The sequence below is a fragment of the Lissotriton helveticus genome, chromosome 2_1 (assembly GCF_964261635.1).
Source record: "Lissotriton helveticus chromosome 2_1, aLisHel1.1, whole genome shotgun sequence".
NCBI classification, from domain to species: Eukaryota; Metazoa; Chordata; class Amphibia; order Caudata; family Salamandridae; genus Lissotriton; species Lissotriton helveticus.
In genome coordinates this window covers 80,515,667-80,535,278 of record NC_136059.1, presented here as the reverse complement: position 1 = coordinate 80,535,278, position 19,612 = coordinate 80,515,667, and the positions used below count along the sequence as shown (strand labels likewise).

The following is a 19,612-nucleotide window of genomic DNA, read 5'->3' as shown; positions in this document are numbered from 1 at the left end:
CTGTTATTAATACTGTAATAGTGAGTATATCAGACAAGAATATATTAGCGACCACCCCATACGAGATTACCAGCAGTGATCACCTCGGTGCCACCAGTAATGTAAAAAAAGGCGTTCTCAATTTGGAAGGCCTCTACATGGGTAATACATAACAGCCATAGCTGTAATACCTCTGGTACCAAGGTCATGAGTCAGAAGTCTCTCTGATGCTGCATGATTTATCACTTAAATATCGTTTTTTAATATATTCTACAAAGTCTGTCATTTATCTCAACATATCAGCTCATGCGTTCTGAAAATACTTGCATTTGTATCTCTAATACACTCTTTTCAATTTTGGTGAACATATAATAATTTACCCTAGCAAAAGCTTCTAATTTAGTAGGCTGGGCTGCACACAGGAGGGCTACTTGCAGGTGGCTGGTAAGCTACCACTAGCTCACAAGGTACTCACTGGAGAAGCCTGGTTTAAGGCATCTAGAAAGGAAGTGAACCTGGCCTTCTATTCTGTTACAGGGCTGGCACTGTGAAATACCGGTTGTGTTTCCACTGAGTTTTAATTCTGATTTTGCGTCCATGCCCCTGTGATGAAAGCTCAGGGCAAACAATGCTATATTTCACGTTTTTTTGAGCATTCTACGTTATGCATTCAAAGCATTTTCTGATCCCTTTTTGAAGAAAATGAGGTATTAATAACCTGAGAGATGCATTACATTTGGTCTTTTATCTGACTGATGAGGAGGTAACTACCCATTTGGGTGCTTTTTTTTAAAGTAGCCGTAAGAGCTTGTCGTATTTTGAATACTGTATGTGCTTGTTCAGTAGTTTTAACTCTGGACTTTGTATTACATGTACTTTTAACAGGGGAGTGTATTTTAACCCCTTGCATGCTCGTGACGATCGGGAGCCGTCACGCGTCACGGTGGGCGTGTGCCCACTGGCCGTCCGAATCCCGCCCACTAATTAAAATGCCCGCACAGCGCGAAAATTCGCGCCTCATGCAAGGGGTTAATTATTTGTACGTTTTTATGTATGTATTGTGTTTTCCATATTTCTCACTATATTGTTTGTATTTAATTTTTACGTATTGCACTTTTATGAATACAACTTGTATTGGAATAAAGTATGATTGAATAATTGCAAGGAAGTGATTGGTTTATATCTTTCTATAGCCTACTGTGTATTCTTCGCGGCATGTTGGTTGTCGTTAATTAACTCCACTAAACCATCCAACCAGATCTAACCATAAGTTTGATACATGATGGAACATTCTGGAGGTGAGTGGGGGGGCTTACGGGGTAAAGTGGTGAGGGTTCCCATCAGCTCTGCCGCCACAAATCTTAGGGCCCAATTACGATGGCGGGTGGACATAGTCCGCCCGCCACCGTAGCGGTAATCGGGACCTGCAATTAGGATGACACTGCCACCGTGGCGGTGGCATACCCTATTCCCAGCATTGTGGCGGGCAGTACTCACAGCACTGCTCGCCACAATGCTGGGAATGCACATTTGCATGCACAAGGTGACAGGCACCGTGCGGTGCCTGCTACCTTGTGCATGAAGATGACGGGAGTACCATCTGTACCCTGCCAACAACAGGCCCCCCCCCCGGGGCCCGCAACGGGCCCCAGAGGAAAATACCGAATGCCTTTCCATGGCAGAGTGTCCGCCATGGAAGGGCGATTCACCGTCATCATCCTAATATGGATGGCGGTGCCTTGCAGGCACCGCCACCATATTGCTGGCCTTTTCCACCCGGTAGGCAATAGAGCGGATTGCCTACCTGTGGAAAACCGGCGGACGTTCTTTCCATCCACCTGGGTCCCCACTGCCATCGTAATATGGTGGGGGGGAATGTTAGGCCGGCGGTGGGGAATGGCGGGCAGATCGCCCGCCATCCTAATGCGCCCCTCTGTTCCGCAGATGTGGAATAGGCTTCAGCACTGTCTGCAGTCTCTTTTTGTCCCTTTGTGGTGCTCGGCAGGGAAGGTGAGTGATGCCCGATCAATCTGTTAATACCAATATAGGATGGGGAAAGTGGTGCCAATGGGCAACTTTTATCATTGTTTGAGGAGGAAGAGAGGTAAGTTTACCTGACTGCAACCAGATAACAGTTGTAATGATGACTATTGTCTAAAAATCTGGCACTGCAGTAACAGAATTACCTTTTTGTCATTGCAATCGTTTTGTTTACTTGTTTCCTACCTCAAGGACCATCTGACCTCAGACGGATGAATGTCTGAATGGGTTCTGCAAGTATTAGGACCAGTGACTAGCAGATTCACAGAACTGTCCTGCCGACCGATGGCTCAGGTTTTACTACAAGGCAGACACACCTATGATCTGCCATTGAAGATGCTGTTTAATGCAAACATTCTACTGCAGCGTCTAACATGTCAGCTGTTTTATCTGTTCTCTGATAGAAAACTTGATATTCCCATCAGTTTTGCATAACCAAGTGTTTTGATGATATGTATGTATTTTATGCATTGTATTCGTAAGTGCTCAGACATCTCATTTAAGACGGTTGTACTATTAATATCAATTAACATATTATCTTGAATATAGGAGCAATCAAGACTTCCCAGGAAAGCGAAGACCCAGTTGTCAAAGCCCATAGTCTTCTCAAGTAAGTGACCAACCAGTGCCAGACATCGGACAGCAGCTGACGCGTGTAGCCCCCACTCTCACATGTAAACACACAGAGTATTCTTTATGCTTCTACCTTTACAGTGCTGAAAACGTTTTGTATGCATTTGTGCATCTTTATGTAGTGACGGCAATGTCACTTATTAGCCTCCACGTTGGTCTTTATTCAGACAATTTATGCTCAGATTGTTGCGCATTTTGTGGGCTCCGAATATTTTGCGCAGAATTTGGTTTTTTAGATCAAATTTCGTACCAAGAATGTTCATCTTCTCTCCTAGCTAGAGTTTCGTTTTGCTAAAGTAGTGATCTTGTGTCTTCATTGTTTCCTTTTGTTTTGATCGAAACTAAGCACCCACCTAACCTCTTCACTTTTGTTCCCTGGTTAAGTACTTGACACTTCTCCACGGTCCCCACCCTACAAGTGAAGACTGACCTTGTCTTCACAACTTTTAAGAACCTTTACCATAACTCACAGTTTGATTTTATAAAAAGCAGAGTGGCCCAGGGACTGAAAAGTAACCCATAGAGAGAACCACCCTATGAAAGCCTTATACTCTCCCTTAGTCGAAGGCGCTTCGTGATTAGCATGTGTATGAAGCAGCTTGAAGCTGGTGTCCCTTTCCCCTTTTCACACATAGGTACATTTGAGAAGCCGGGGCAGAATAGGCCATTCATTCATGGTCATTCGAGAGTACACCAAAATGTGTTGGCCATTCTTCGCCCCTTTCCCATGGAGCATCTCGCTGGCGCTGTCTCCCAGGTGGCTGCGGCCTGGCTCACAGGCCGCTTTTAACAGCCGCGACCCAAGCCGCGGTTGCCATTCTGCAATTCATCTCCACTGCAACTACCTCAATATTCTTATGGTTCCAATCAAAGGGCTTTTTTCCTGCACAATCATTGGCGATATGTTTTTTAAATGTCAAAACAATTTTCATATGTAATGCAAGAAAATATAATTCAAATAACTTGGCCTTTCTGCCCTAGCAAGTATTGGATGATAAGATTATGTTCTCTTGTTGCTCAATTTTGGAGTGTTTCGTCTGTAGGACCAGGTAGCTGTATGATCCTGGCCTAATACTCTACTTTTTTCTCTTCCTCAGTATGTTTATCATCAACACATGGGAGTGTATGGAATCTGACTCATGTTGACATGCCTTTTCAGAATTATCTGTCTAATTCACAAAAGTCTACACTTGATACTCCTGTCAAAACCTAGCTCAGAAACTATACATTTCAGGGGATCAGTGAGTGTAACTGGAGAGTCCAGATTTCCACAGCAGTTCTTTCTTTTGGTGATGTGCTGTCAGTCTTGGTGCAGTATTCTCCCCTCCCCCTGACACTGTTCTCTGTGATCAACAAAGATGCGAAGCAGCTGCTCTTTAGTCGTCATTTCCGGCGGTGCAAAAAGTGTGCTCCCTTCATAGAAGTTCACCTCTCTCTTTCATCTTACTCCAATTCTACATTTCAATGACCACTTGCTGTGTTCCGTTGGTGTATTAACAGTTTTATTTGATTATAAACGTCTTGTCTGTCATTTGTACCTTTTATTGATCCAAACTTCTGTTGCCATACATTCTTCACTGTACTTAATGTGCTTAAAAGCACTTTGAAGGCCGATTCTAACCTAATAAAACTTCAAAAATCAACAATATAAGATAGGAAGAACAAGCAAAAATGGGAAAGATTTCGGGGCTAGTGGAGATAACAGGTGCAAATTATGATTTTAAAAATGTGCAACATAGTGGCTTAGCGTGAGAATGTCAAACAGTTTAAGACAACCTAGTGGGCAGTGTGGGAGATATTTATAATTTCAATGCAATTAATACAGTTAGAATCACAGTGTTGGTTACAGAGGAATGCCAAAATAATACTGGTCAGACAGTTGTTAGAAATATCAAACAATCAAATTAAAAAACTGTTCTTGTGTTCTGTTGCGAAATGTTACTCTCTAAGAAATCGAAAGAAGACTTACCCGAGGTCCGGCCATCAATGTGCGGCCACAAAGGTGACTTCTTCGGTTTTAAGTTTATTCCTTTTCTCAGCACACTAATGATGCTTATCTAAGCAAGTTAGTAGGTATGAAATAGGATAGACATGGCGCCAAGTTCCAGCCATCAGGATGTTACTGCGTGAGAAAGTAATTTTTTTTTATTCTCTGAGCACTAATTAATACATGAAGAAATTGAACCCAAGACCTCACACACGGGATATTTACAAGTCACGAAGAGTTCACCACTTTATGTTGTAACCTGGCCAAACGTTTTCAAAAATACATTTTTTAAGCTGAAACAAATGAAACAAGTTAAAACCACCTAAAGCTCTTACTTCTGCATGCAAAGTCATGCCATGCATTCCTGTGACAAAGCTACAATTTTCACAATCGGTGTGTGAGCTCTGTTTGTTTGGCAGACTCATTACTTAGGGGGTCATTACGATAGCGGGCGTCACCGCCCGTATGGCGCCATCCATATTATCATCGTGGCGGTAAAATGCCTTTCCATGGCGTAAACTCCGCCATGGAAAGGCAGTCAGTTTTGGCTTTGGGGGCCCGTTGCAGGCCCAAAGGGTGTTCGGGGGTTGGGGGGTGCACAGGGGGAGTACCTATGGTACCCCCCTGCATTGTCATGGGCATGGTGGCAGGCACCTCTCGGTGCCTGTCACCTTGTGCATGACAATGCGCACAGTGCATTCCTAGCATTGTGGCGGGCGGTACTGGGAGCACTGCCCGCCACAATGCTGGGAATGGAGGATGCCACAGTGGCATCCTAACTGCAAGTGCGGGACCGCCGCACTACTGGCGGCCGATCCCAGCACCGCTTGGGTGGCGGGCTTACTAAATTACGCCCGCCATCCTAATGGGCCTCTAAGTATTAGGCTCTCTATGGGCTGACAGTGGCTGTCATTGCATTACACTGTCTTTGTGGTATCTTATTATGCCAAACACCTTCTAAATAAACTGTTATACCAACCCTATGAGACTGTCCCACGAGAATACGACCATACATTTTGCGCACTGGACATATAAAGAATTCCTAGTCCTCCTGTAAACAATCCTAGGCTATCAATAGGAAAATGCATGTAATCTAAATCTAATTGGTTCTAAACGGCCCCCCATCTCTCCTCGTGAATCACCAGATAATGTTGAACCAGAAATCTTGGTTTGTTCCAACTGCCTGTTTCCCAATTTTTCAAGACTGGGGGAAAAAAATGAAAATTAGGCAAACTAACATCGCCTGGAAAACTGCTGAGCATCGAAAAAGATTAAAGCCAGTTCCACCAATCTCTGGACACCCATCTTTTTAGCTTCATTTCTGGGCTCTAGCCCGAACCGGGAAAGCTTAAACACCTTCTTGATACTCTCAGGCCTTTTAATAGGCAGAAGTACCTTTGTTATACTCTCAGACCCTTTACTAAGCATGAGAACTTTTATTGCGGACGTTCTTTTTCCGTTCTCCCTCTAGCTTTTCTCTATCACCCCTCAAAAATGTTTTTGCCTTTAAAAAATAAAGCCCGTGAACATTTACATACCACTGGCTCCCCTCCTGGGCAGCACCCTTGATAAGGCACAGACAGAAGAAGTAGGTAGGTGTATTCTCAAATGATAAACAAACATTACTCTTACCCCCACATGCATCAACGTTTTTTGCATTCGCAAACGATGCGATTCGGAAAAATCGTCCGTTTGCGAATGCAAAATCCGTTTTTGGGATGCATCAAACTTTTGTGCATAATTCGCTATTTTTAGCATTTCTAAAAATTGCGAATGCATTTAAGGAATCGCATTTGTGCGATTCCTTAAATGCAATGCATCATTTTTTTAAAAATAGCGAATTTGAAAATTGGAAGTGCAAATTACCACGAGGTTGACCCTCGTGTTAATTTGCGAAAATTGTTAAAAAAGCAAAAAAAAGCATTTTTAAAACTTGCATGTTACAGACACACATGTCCTTAGGACATGTGTGTGTGAAACATCCACTTAAAAATACATTTCAGGGGTGCAGGGGGGGGTCCTTTGGACCCCCCCTGCACCCATGGAATGCATCAACATTATGCGAATCTTAATTTGCAAATTCGCAATTCCCATTGATTCCTATGGGCCTTTTGGCCCATAGGAATCAATGGGAAATGCGAATTAGCAAATTAGAATTCGCATAATATTAGCGAATCGGTAAAAAATGCGAATTTTACTGAATCGCTAATATTATTAGAAAAAATTCATGCATCCCGTTTTGCGAATTCCAAATTGCGATTCGCTATTTTTCGCAATTTGGAATTCGCAAACGGCCGGGATGATGCATGTGGCCGCGAGTCTATAGGTTTGTTCCTATTATCAAGCATGACTGGAACCCAGTGTCAGTACTCTGAGGTGTTCTATAGCTGCTTTAATACAGAACTCTTTTTGGGAGCCGGTACCCTGGACACATGAGACGTCATGCGTGGCACACCTCATCACTGTGCCTATGCAGACCCTTGCCAGCATTTTAATTAAAAAGGAGCCAACCAGTGGGTATTTTGTGATGTCTGATAGTGTGTTTGCCTAGTGGGCACTGATAAAGACGCAGCTTCTGACCCACTCTGCTTGGGGGACGCAGGGATGGGCGTGCGTATGATGTATGCGTACATACGGTTTAGGTATGAAACTATCTGTATTAAACCAGTAATAGATACCATTTCCTGTCCTTCCATTTAGGGCCAAGGATAATCATATGTTGATATGGAAAAGAACCGAGATGTAGTAGCATGCCCAGTTTTAAAAGATGAGCCTTTCTCATAAAAATTTGCTACCCACACAGCTGCCTATATCTGATTATGTGGCTATGTTTACCATGCTGATACTGTGAGGGGTGCTGCTTGGCTACTCTTGCTCCATCCAACGTGAATTCATAATGCTAGCAGTACCTTTGGGACATTTCTACCCCATGAGCTTTCAAAGAGGAGTTTCCAGGACAGAGTGCTTAAAAGCACCGTAAGCCATGAATGCTTCATGACTTCCTAAAACAATGAACCCGGTGCTACCTCTACCCGGACCCTTCATTGTTTCATCTATTTATCCTTTCAAACACTCAGCTGGTTTTAGAACTTTACTGTGTAGTGTTCTTTCTTACAGGCATCTGGACCAAAATATTTCCTCTTGCTACATACATTTTAATTAGGGCTCCCGGTTTTATGGTATTTATTTTTTGGGCATTTCCGTCTGTATTTATCCATATTTATTTTTTTGGCATTTTTTCTGTATTTATCCACATTTATTTTTGCCACAAGCAAAAGACGACGCTACAGCGAGTATTTTTCCACATTTATTTAAATTGACAATTTTATTACTTTTCTAGTACAATATAATACATATTGTACTAGAAAACAAATAACAAGCATTGGCATAGCCAATAGGTCTCACCTTTGGGAACTTATAAGTATTTAGTTATGCAGCACAATATCCTTGGTGCAACAACATCAACTGTTGCATGGATAAACACTTATAAGGTCTCAAAGGCGAGACCTATTGGCTATGCCAATGCTTGTTAAGGTTTATGGTTCGATATTGGGGCCACTTTTATGTTGGTGCCAAGATAGGAAGTGCACGTGAAAGCGACTCATACATGAATAAATGGGACTGTGCCAGCGCTGGCATCAGGCTATCGTGCTGTGCCAGGCCTCGCTGCCCCTCACTAATTGTAACTGCTACAGCTTGTGATGCCCACAATGCTACAGACCTAGAGTACCAGCAGGCTAAGGGGTCCCTGCTCTCAGCAGCAGCGGTCCCTCCAGTTAGTTAGTGCAGGCTGTGATGCCAACTTAAAAGGGGCTCCAAATCCGAGACAAAAATAAAATTAAAACAAATACAAAGTGGTTGGGGTACCTATTGCATGGACTGAGCAGTCAGGTAGGCAGTGTAACCAGGTCCACTATAGACATTTGGGTACTTCAGAGGGAACCAGGCAGCCAGGGGCTCCTCTGGAGAGTTCAGTTACTGGAATGGTACGGGTGCCTATGAGATGGTAGTGTGGCCAGACCCAATGCAGTGTAGTACTGTGAGACAGCCAGTAGTGTCAGGTGGCAGTCATATGGATAGTACATAAAAGATACAGTGGACGAGACATCGCTTCAGTCCTTGGGATATCTGTCTTACCCCAGTATTGGAACTTTCATAGATTCCCATGCTTTTGTATCATTCCCCGTCGTCAGAATGTGAGTCTCGGTAACTAAAATAACATAGCAGTAGGTACAAAAGAGAAAGAAAAAAGGCCTAGGCCTCATTCCCTTTTGTAGCATATCACCCTCTTTGTGTAAAAGAGACCAAACTTTGGCATCAGCCAATCAGAAGAGCCTCACCCCTTAGAATCCTCCTGAAGGAACCTCAGAGCCTCAGATTTTCTACCACACGTTGTGTTTAGGGAGTCTCCTTTGAGCTCTGCTCATTCTACTCTTCAGGAGTTTTTCTCTTCAAGATTTGTCTTCAGATTGTCTGCTGATCCTTCCAGGATGTCTGACAAGGAAAAGAAGAAGGCCCTTTTCAAGCCATGTTCCACCTGTGGCAAGAAAAGACTTTTCATTGAGGATAAGCGTAAGGATTGCATCTACTGCCTCTATCCTGATCACAAAGCTGCGGACTGTAAGATCTGCCGCACCTTTTCAACCAAGACCCTCCGGGACCGTGAGGGTAGGCTTCTGACTTGGCTCCAGAAGTTGAAGTCCAGGAAGGATACTGTCTCCAGTGACAGCGAGGACTCTGCTTCTGCATATTCAACAAGAAGGTCAGTGAAATGGGGTAGGGGTTCCCCTTCTCCTTCTGTGGAGCATCTGAAGAACCGGGTTATTTCAGACCCGGCGGCGCCAGGGGCACGCCCAAAGTCTTCGGGTATCACCTGTCTTAGAATACAGAGACACGGAAACTTCTTGGTTGCGTCAAAGATCGAATTTATTGGCTGCAGCCAGTAACAGAAGTCCTAGAAGTCAACACGGTATGAGTTCTCAGGAGACTGCTCAATTTTACAAAGCAAGTCATCCCTTTTTATGCCAAAAATCACATTCCAGACAAATACCTTACATTTACAAACTGTCCAATCACATGTTACCACACCAGAGGTATCGCATGATGGTAAAACCCACTTTTCAGTTGCCCAGCCCATGATCAATCATCGGTCAAACCCAACATTCTTCTTTAGACAGGTCAAACGAACCCATAATAAAAAAGGGCACATCCCCATCGTAAATAGACCATAAAGAAAGGAGCAGAAACAGGTGAGAGTAGGATAAGGCATATTTGTGTGTAATAAAGTTTTACGATGTCCTGTGCTCTGATCCTTAATCTTGATCAGCTAAAGGGCAGGAACTGGTTTAACAAGGTCAGCTTCAGGCAACAGGGTCAGTTCACTCAGGTCAAGCAGAAGTCAGCACAAACTGGAGCTAAGGTATACATGAACTTAAAAGACTTGTTCAGCCACAGTCATCGGCCTATGTGAGGGCAACCACAAAATGGCTGCCATACACAAAATGGAACCCAAGGGTTCAGAACGAAATCCCTAAATACGTAGTGAATCCATCAGTCTAACATGACGAAAACACTCATACTTGCCGCACTAACTAGTTACGGTTCGCTAATATCAAATTTATAACGAAACCATGACCTTTATGGAACGGGTTCAGAATTCACGGAACCTCACATCCTTCTAAGGCCTCAAAAAAGACATCAAGAGAGTCTGAGAGCCAGGGTCCAGGCGAATCTCCTCACCATGGTGAAAAGGAGAGGGTAGGACATTCTACGCCTTCTAAGAGTGTGAAGACTGATCCAGCCTTCAAGAAACCCTCTTCCCAATCTTCTGACAGAAGTTCCAAGTCATTGACGAAGAAGGCGTCGTCGACAGAGGCTCTGTCGACGAAGAAATTGAAGCCAAAACTGAATCTGGTTCCGTCGACGGGCTCGTCGACAGGATAATCGACGATGGCGGGTTTGTCGACGAGGATGGATTCGTCGACGGCAGCTACATCAGCGTCGACGAGGGACTCGCCGACGACGGCATCGTCGACGTGGGTGTTGACGACAACAACGTCGATGAGGATGTCGACGACGACAGTGTCGACGGCGAGGAGTTCGTCGACGGTGGCGGCGACGACAATGTCGTCGACGAGGGCCTCGACGACAGCAACATTGACGACGACGACGGCTGAGATGTCAACAGACTCATCGTTGTCGAGTGTTCTTGTGTCGACGAAGCATATTCCGAGACGAAGCCGATGACGGCTGCATTCTCAATTCCATCGTCGACGGGACCGTCAACGATTTTGGCTTCGGAAAAGAGAATTACTATTTCCATGACCAGAATTACGCCGGACATGACATCTCCCAGGAGGGTAACCCCCTTGCCTTCAGCTCTGCTGTTTGATGAGGATGAGTCCGAAGGGGATGATCAGGACTCGTATGGCTATGCTGACAGCCCCTCTCAACTTCTGGTCAAATGCCAGGAGATGGACTCGGAAGGGGGATATGACCAGGAGGAAGGTTATAAACATCATGCTGCCCAACCACAGCAATATCCTGGTCAAGAGATGGTTACGGTACCATCTTCTTTCCTGCCGGACCTGCACAAAATGCTGCAAGATTACAAGTCTAAGGCTGCAGGGCCTGCTCCGGCTCCAGTTGTGCATGACTTGCCTGTCCCGGCGCCAGCCTCAGCGGCTGTTCCTGGAGTACCAGCTCAGGTGTCTCATGAGCCGCAGGCATCAACTCCACGGGAGCCTTCCAGACCAGCAGAAACTCATGATTTTTCCTTGGATGAGGATCATGATTCGGAGAATGGAACTGATCAGGCCTCTGAGTGTGATGAATACGTCATTCCGGACCCTCCATCTCCGTGTCCGGATCCGGTGGATTCCCCGCCCGCAGATATAGGAAGTTTTCATCAGCTGATGGAAAGAGCAACTGGCAGGTTCAAGCTAACAATGCCAGCGGTGGCCTCCAAGTGTTTCTTGTACGATTTCAAGGAACCTTACAGGAAGACGACAAGGTCCATACCAATAGTACAGCATCTCTGGTATGAAGGCCTTAAGGCTATGAAAAATCCAGCGACGGTGGTCCCTGTGATACCGCGTCTAGATAAAAAGTACAAAGCGCCTGATGATGGTCCAGCTCCTTGACAGGCCACCCAAGACGGGACTCAGTGATTTCCCAAGCGGCACAGAGAAAATCCCGCAACCCCTCTGCTCCTTTAACAACTCCTCCGGACAAGGAGGGAAGGAGATTGGACAATGCCGGGAAAAGATTCTCGTCGATGGCGAGTCTTCTGGTGCGGGCAGCTAATGCCCTAGCTATATTGGGCAGTTACGACTGCCAACTTTGGTGTGATGTCGTACCCTTCCTGGACCAGCTTCCACCAGAATCAAAAGCAGAAGCAAGAAAGGTCTTGCAAGAGGGGGAGGCGACATCAGGGAAGGTCATTGACTGCGCCATGGACATTGCCATGACGGCGTTTCGTTCTTTGGCAGGAGCGGCGCTCCTTCGTCGCCAGGGGTGGCTGAAAGCGACATGGTTTCGTCCCGAGATCCAGAATAAGATCCTGGATTTTCCATTTGATGGTGAGGCACTGTTCGGGAAATTGATAGACGACACTCTCCAAGACATCAAAAAGGACAATGAGACCGCAAGATCTTTGGGTACGCTCCAGTACCGCAAAACTCCTTTTAAAGGTTCCAGGGGCAAGAGTACACACTACAGAGGATCTTACCAACAGCAAAGATACTCGTCATACGGATCAAGTTCTCAGCAGTACCGCCAGCCTTACCAACAAAGGCAGGGCCAATCCTCCAATTATTCCAGGCCTAACAACAGAGGAAAGCAGGCTTGCCAGGGACGTGATGCGTCCAAGCGCCAATAGCGGCCTCCTAGCTCTTCCTACTGGACCCTCCTCCAAGAAGTCATCAGTTGGAGGCAGGGTATCCAAATACCTTCAGAATTGGTCAAAGATAACATCGGACCGTTGGTTGCTCAACATCATTCGAAAGGGCCATACTTTACAATTCACTCAAATCCCACCACCAAAGCCCCCTGCAGCCATTCCATCAAAACACCTACGTCTTCTGCGGCTCGAAGTTCATCAGATGCTCCTGAAGGGGCCCATAGAGCCGGTTCCCTCCGACCAAAAAGGACAGGGATTCTACTCCAGGTTCTTCCTGGTAAGGAAGACGTTAGAGAAATGGCGCCCCATTTTAGATCTCAGGGAGCTCAACACCTATCTCATCTCCCTGTCTTTCTGGATGGTTTCTCTTCAAGACATCCTGAGGCTGATCAATCCGGAGGATTTCATGTCCACGCTCGATCTCGAGGATGCATACTTTCATGTACCGATTCACCCTGCACACAGAAGGTTTCTACGCTATACAGTAGCCAAGAGCCACTTTCAATTCAGGGTTTTACCCTTCGGACTTCGCTCTGCCCCAAGGATTTTCACGAAGGTGCTGATGCCAGTAGTGGCATTCCTGCGAAGAAATCAGTTTCAAGTCTTCCCTTACCTGGACGACTGGTTGCTGAAGGCTCCGTCCAACCTGTTTCAGAATCTGGGACTCACGTTAAACAAGGACAAATCATCTGTGGTCCCATCCAGGAAGGCACGTTTCCTGGGAGCCATCCTGGACTCAAAACTCTCAAAAGCTTTTCCAACCATAGAAAGGCGGGAAAAGCTGCAAACCATGGCTCTGGACTTACCAAAAAGAAGGTGTCTTTCAGTACGCCGCTACAATTCTCTGCTGGGGGTAATTTTGTCATGAATACCCCTGATTCCTCACTGCAGACTGTGAATGCGTCCTCTTCAGGAACAACTGGCCATTCAATGGAAACAGGTTCACGGATCATTCGATGACAGTGTGAGAAGTTGGCCTGATATATAGTGCTCACTATTCTAGTGATCACTTTGTATCATACCAAACAACCCTTATTGATGATTGGTTGTAAGTCAACCTTTCAGACCAGCTATCCTAGTAGCATGGACACGAGCAGTCTTCAGGCTAAACTCTAGAGGGCGTGTTAAGCCAGCTGTTTTACCATCACATATACCCCTTGAACACCAAGTAAAAGGACACCACACAAGTTGTTATAAAAAATATAGGATATTTATTAATAACAGTTCTACCCTGAACTCTTTATGAGTCAGGGAGCTAAGCACAATACAAAACTCTTACGAAAATACTTCAAGTTGCACAATTTACACAAATGCCCGAGGGGCACGAAAAACCATATACTACAAAAGTGGAATGCGAAATACTGGCAGGTAAGTAACAAGATCCAGAGGCTTCAGGATCGCTAGAACTACACTACTGAACCTTAAGATTACGAGCAGGAGGCCTAGGGAGATCGGGTGCAGAGTGTGCACTCTCACGCGGGATGCGGGACAAAGTCTATGGATGCTAGATTTCGTAAATTATTATTATTATTATTAATAACATTTATTAAGCGCATGGTTGCACAAAGAACAGTGCGTCCCCGCGCTGAGATTCCCAGTAATCCTCCCACAGCCGACTAGCAGAGGGACAGCCCAAGGTCCTGCCGAAAGAAAACTAACTAATACGCTTTGGGGAAAAGAAAGGTTTTCAGCTTCTGTCTGAACCTTGCTTCAGATGGTTCCATCCTCCATTCAATGGGCAGGTCATTCCAGTCCTTACTGGCCAAATATCTAAATGACCGACCCCCCATCCTGGCTCTGTGGATCCGAGGGACCACTAGTAGCATACAACCCATTGACCTGAGATGGCGTGAGGGACGATAGATGGGGAGCAAATCCTGAAGATACAAAGGTGCTTTTTTATGAGCTATGCGATGAGTGATACACATAGTTTTAAATTTAATGCGCTCCCTAACAGGGAGCCAATGTAAGCTGCGCAGGGCATTCTTCCCAGACGCCCTCCTAGGGAGATTCAGAACCAGCCTGGCAGCAGCGTTCTGAACGCGTTGTAGCTGTATAAGGCCTTTTTGACTGAGTCCACAAAGGAGGGAATTCCCATAATCTAAATGGGAGGTAACTAATGCGTGGACCATTGTTTTCCTGGAGTTGGGAGGCAATAAGTCGAGGATCTTCCTCAAGACTTTCAAAATGCCATAACATTTGCCAACAATATTGTTAACATGTTTAGTGTAGTCAAGGTTAGAGTCCAGGTGAATCCCCAAGTTTTTAACTGAGTCTACCGGGGCGGGGACAGCGCCCAATTCAGCCGGCCACCAGGCGGAAGTCCAGATAGATGGGCAGGAACCAACAATAAGAACCTCTGTCTTATTACCATTCAGGCGGAGGTAGTTCTGCTTCATCCACCCATCAAGTGCCACCAAACAGTTCGAAAATTTCTCAGCCTCCACAACTGGATCACGGGACAGATTGATCACCAGTTGTGTATCATCTGCATATGAGACAATATCAATCCCATATGACTCTACCAGTTTGGCAAGGGGTTCCATATACAGATTGAACAGTGTAGGGCTCAAAATCGAGCCCTGAGGAACCCCTTGTTTAAGGCATCTTACACTGGACTTACAGGGAGGACAGACCACTTGAAATCTCCTGTTCATGAGGAAGGAGACCAGCCACTTATGAGCAGGACCAGTTATTCCCTTCTCGCTTAGGCGGCCTAGTAATACTGGGTGTGACACGGTGTCAAACGCCGCGCTTAGGTCCAATAGGACCAAGGCGGCCGTGTGACCCTCATCCACCCTGCTCCGCAACAGTTCTGTAGAAAAAAGAAGGGCGGTCTCCGTTGAATGTTTGGCCCTAAATCCCGATTGAGACACGTGGAGGAGTTTATTTTCCTCAACAAAGCCCACCAACTGTTGGTTAACTAGTTTCTCTACTACCTTTGCGCAAAAGGGAAGGAGAGAGATAGGTCTTAAATTATCCAGTTGTGTCATGCTAATATGGGCTTTCTTTTTTATAGGGACAACTTGTGCCAGTTTCCAACTGTCAGGAACCAGGCATTCACGGAAGGATAGTGAGGCCATATTCCCAATGTGCTCCGTTACCTGAGTGAGATGTTTGCGAAGGATCCTCGCAGGGACCACATCCAGGGGGGAGCCAGAGTGAATATCCAGTAAGATACTGGTTAGCTCCTCCGCTCTCGGGACCTCAAATTCCTCAAGATATTTTTTTGCCTGGATTACAAGACAGGGACCTGACGGGATTGTATGTTGTGAGATGGACTGAAACGACGAGTAGATCTTTTCTACCTTCCCCACAAAGAAGTCCGCTATATCGTTACATGACTCTATCGATGAGGGGGCATCTCCTGAATTCACTAGAGGGGCAGACAGTTCCTTCAAGATCATGAAAAGCTCTCTGGAGGTATTCTCTGAACCGTCAATCCTCCGATGATAGTAGTCTCTTTTAGATTTCCTAATCTGACCGTGATAGGACTTTAGTTCCTTTTTGTAGACTTCACGTAACGCGGGGGCAAATTCCACTCTCCACCTCCGTTCCAAAGTCTAGCATTTAGCTTTAGCGGCACGCAGCTCGGCAGTGAACCATGGGGCGGATTTAGTTCTCCGTGCCATAGCTTTTTGAGTCCAGGGGGCCACTTTATCGAGAGCACTCTCGACCCAATCATCATACCTCCTGCATGCCTCAACCAGATTATCACTGAGCTTAGGGGGATCCTGTTCTAGGGTTAGATTGAAAGCCTCATGGCTAAATTTCCTCCAGTCCCTACGTTTAACTGCAGTGAGTTTCTGCAACGGCACCCTATTGGGCTGCCTTCTAAATGTGAAGGGGATCACATAGTGATCTGACCACAAGATCTTAATCGGGGCCGATACAGTAATATCTTCCCAATTAGCAAAAATAGGGTCCAACAGGTACCCAGCTTGATGTGTGGCTCTATTATCAACCAGACCAAACATCAAAGCTCTGAGAGAATTAATCAGGGACACAGCCTCGCGGCAATTAACATCATTCAAGTGTATATTGAGGTCTCCAACAATCATAAACTTATTATGACGTAAGGCAGAAAACGTTATAGCCTCGAGGAGACTCTCAATAAACGTGGTAGCCATACCGGGAGGGCGATAGATAAGAAAGCCCTTAATAGTGCAATTTGGGCCAACCAAAATAGAGAAGAGCCCGACTTCGCAATTGTTAATGGCCGACGGTTCAAGTGAACATATCAGTTCAGTTTTATGGATGATGGCTAACCCCCCCCCCCCCTCTGAATCCCCCTATTAATTTGGAGAATGTTATATCCAGCGGGGAGGGCCTCAATAATGTCAGGGAGGGATTGCTCGTCCAACCAGGTTTCCGTCAGGAAAACAAGGTCAGGGGCATCATCCATTAACATATCATAGATGTGTAAGCTGCGACACTTCAACGATCGACAGTTCAATAGAACGGCAGAAATTTTATTACCATCTCTACCCGACTTAATGTCTCTGTGGATTGTGTAGCCACAACTCTCACACCTAGAGGGCCATACCTCCGCATGCAACATGTGCAAGCATTCCGGTGGCGGTGCCATGCGCAGATGTAAAAGTGCTTGCCTCATGTAGGTTATTCTCCCACTCTGGTCAATAATGTTCTGACCAGGGGTACTGGCCCCGGGCCGCGTAAGGTCGCGGACGGGCGCAGACGGGCTTGCCTTTGGCGCGCCTTCAGCGCGCCGCCGGCGCGCCCGCTGCGCCCGTCCGCTGCGCGGCCGAGATGGCTGACTGCTTTTATGCATATTGGTGGGAAGATGTGAGGAGGGTGCAGAGCGTCCAACGACTGGAGCGCGTCCGTTTCCTCCCCTCAAGATGGCGTCAGAGGGGTTTGTGATTCCGGTGACAGCCCCTAGATCGGCTGCACCTAGAATCTTGTCAAATGCCTCAGGTCGTTGGCGCGACTTAGATCTCACCCAACGTGCATGCAGTATGTTAAAAACACACCATTAAAATATTCACAATTTTTAAAACCCACATATGCAATATATTTGTAATCGGACCAAAGATTATGGCGCACTTAAAGTAAACTGTTTGGCCCCCGGCTTTCCGCCTCAGGGGTAGATTTCTGGGAAAATCACCGGGGAGCTGTTTCCAGTTCCTTAAGTATGCCGGGAGGGCGCAGAGCGTCCAACGACTGGAGCGCGTCCGTTTCCTCCCCTCAAGATGGCGTCAGAGGGGTTTGTGATTCCGGTGACAGCCCCTAGATCGGCTGCACCTAGAATCTTGTCAAATGCCTCAGGTCGTTGGCGCGACTTAGATCTCACCCAACGTGCATGCAGTATGTTAAAAACACACCATTAAAATATTCACAATTTTTAAAACCCACATATGCAATATATTTGTAATCGGACCAAAGATTATGGCGCACTCAAAGTAAACTGTTTGGCCCCCGGCTTTCCGCCTCAGGGGTAGATTTCTGGGAAAATCACCGGGGAGCTGTTTCCAGTTCCTTAAGTATGCCGGGAGGGCGCAGAGCGTCCAACGACTGGAGCGCGTCCGTTTCCTCCCCTCAAGATGGCGTCAGAGGGGTTTGTGATTCCGGTGACAGCCCCTAGATCGGCTGCACCTAGAATCTTGTCAAATGCCTCAGGTCGTTGGCGCGACTTAGATCTCACCCAACGTGCATGCAGTATGTTAAAAACACACCATTAAAATATTCACAATTTTTAAAACCCACATATGCAATATATTTGTAATCGGACCAAAGATTATGGCGCACTCAAAGTAAACTGTTTGGCCCCCGGCTTTCCGCCTCAGGGGTAGATTTCTGGGAAAATCACCGGGGAGCTGTTTCCAGTTCCTTAAGTATGCCGGGAGGGCGCAGAGCGTCCAACGACTGGAGCGCGTCCGTTTCCTCCCCTCAAGATGGCGTCAGAGGGGTTTGTGATTCCGGTGACAGCCCCTAGATCGGCTGCACCTAGAATCTTGTCAAATGCCTCAGGTCGTTGGCGCGAGTTAGAAAAAAGTTAGTGTTATCGGACGAATCCGACCAGTTAGGCTGAAAACGAAAAAAGGATCTGGACACTTAGATAGTGAACCTACGTGGGAGCACCGAAATGCTCGAGTTACCTAGCCCAGGGGCTGCTGCTGCATAGGGTTCAAAAGACGTCGGGAATCCTCGTTACAGTCTATGGAGCCTGAAAGAAGAAGTTGCTGGCAGGCGACCAGTGATGAAGTTCGATGGGATCCGAGCCTGGATCGGAGTTGAAGATGACCTGAAAGCAGAGGGGACTCAGTTCTTGATCACTAGCCAGTGATCAGATGGGCACCAGGATGGCACCGGATGAGGGCACCTCGACCAGGTGAGTGGGCGACGCTTGGCTCTGCAGTCTCTCGGACCAGGAGGCGTTGTCGGCGACCAGGATGGAGGGGCGAGCTGTCCCACGAGGGTGTCTGCTGTCGGCGCTGCTGAAACCAGGATTGGAGCAACAAGCCTTGGCAAAGGCAAGCCCACGCGGTGGACTCAAGATGGCGTCTGGAGTGGACCAGGAGGGTCCAGGGTGCTCCTCTGTTGGAGGGGAGCAAGGGCCAGTCTGGAGCAACCAGACCAGCGGTGAAATCGTCGTGGTACGTCGTCAAGAGGGTCACTAGCCAACGGGCAAGTGACCGGACAACGTGGCAAGCAGCAAAGAAGCAGAAGGGCCCCACGCAGATCTCGTGGATGCTGGGAGGCTGGACTTCGGTGCTGGAGCTGCTTAGGGTTAGGGCTTCTCAAACCCCAGTGCACTTACTCGAGGGTCTCTCGGGGGTCGTGCTGGAGAAGCGTCGTGCAGGTCTTGAAGATGGCCGGTCCCACGGGTCTCGCGCACCCACGAATCTCAGCTGTGCTGGATGATGTAGGTAGAGGTCAGAGATGGAGGGGAAACCGGGTCTCGTCGAGCTGGGCAGTCTTGATCCGGAGGATGGACTTCAGCAAACCGCAAGAGCTTCGATGGTGCCTGCTGGTGCAGGGTGGCTACTCCTTAGCCACAAGGGAGAGTCTTCAGAAGAGTCAAGAGTTCCTTTCGTGGAAAGTAGTTTCAA

The 19,612-nt window shown here is 46.7% G+C and overlaps 1 protein-coding gene across 1 annotated transcript in view; it reads left to right on the top strand.

The window, feature by feature from the left end:
- LOC144817730 (uncharacterized) overlaps nucleotides 1-19,612 on the top strand; it is a 402,155-nt gene that overhangs the window by 126,822 nt on the left and 255,721 nt on the right. Inside the window, exon 2 of the mRNA XM_078674495.1 lies at nucleotides 2,569-2,629. The gene's annotated coding sequence lies outside the window, so the exon portion shown is untranslated. The remainder of the gene's footprint in view (nucleotides 1-2,568; nucleotides 2,630-19,612) is intronic.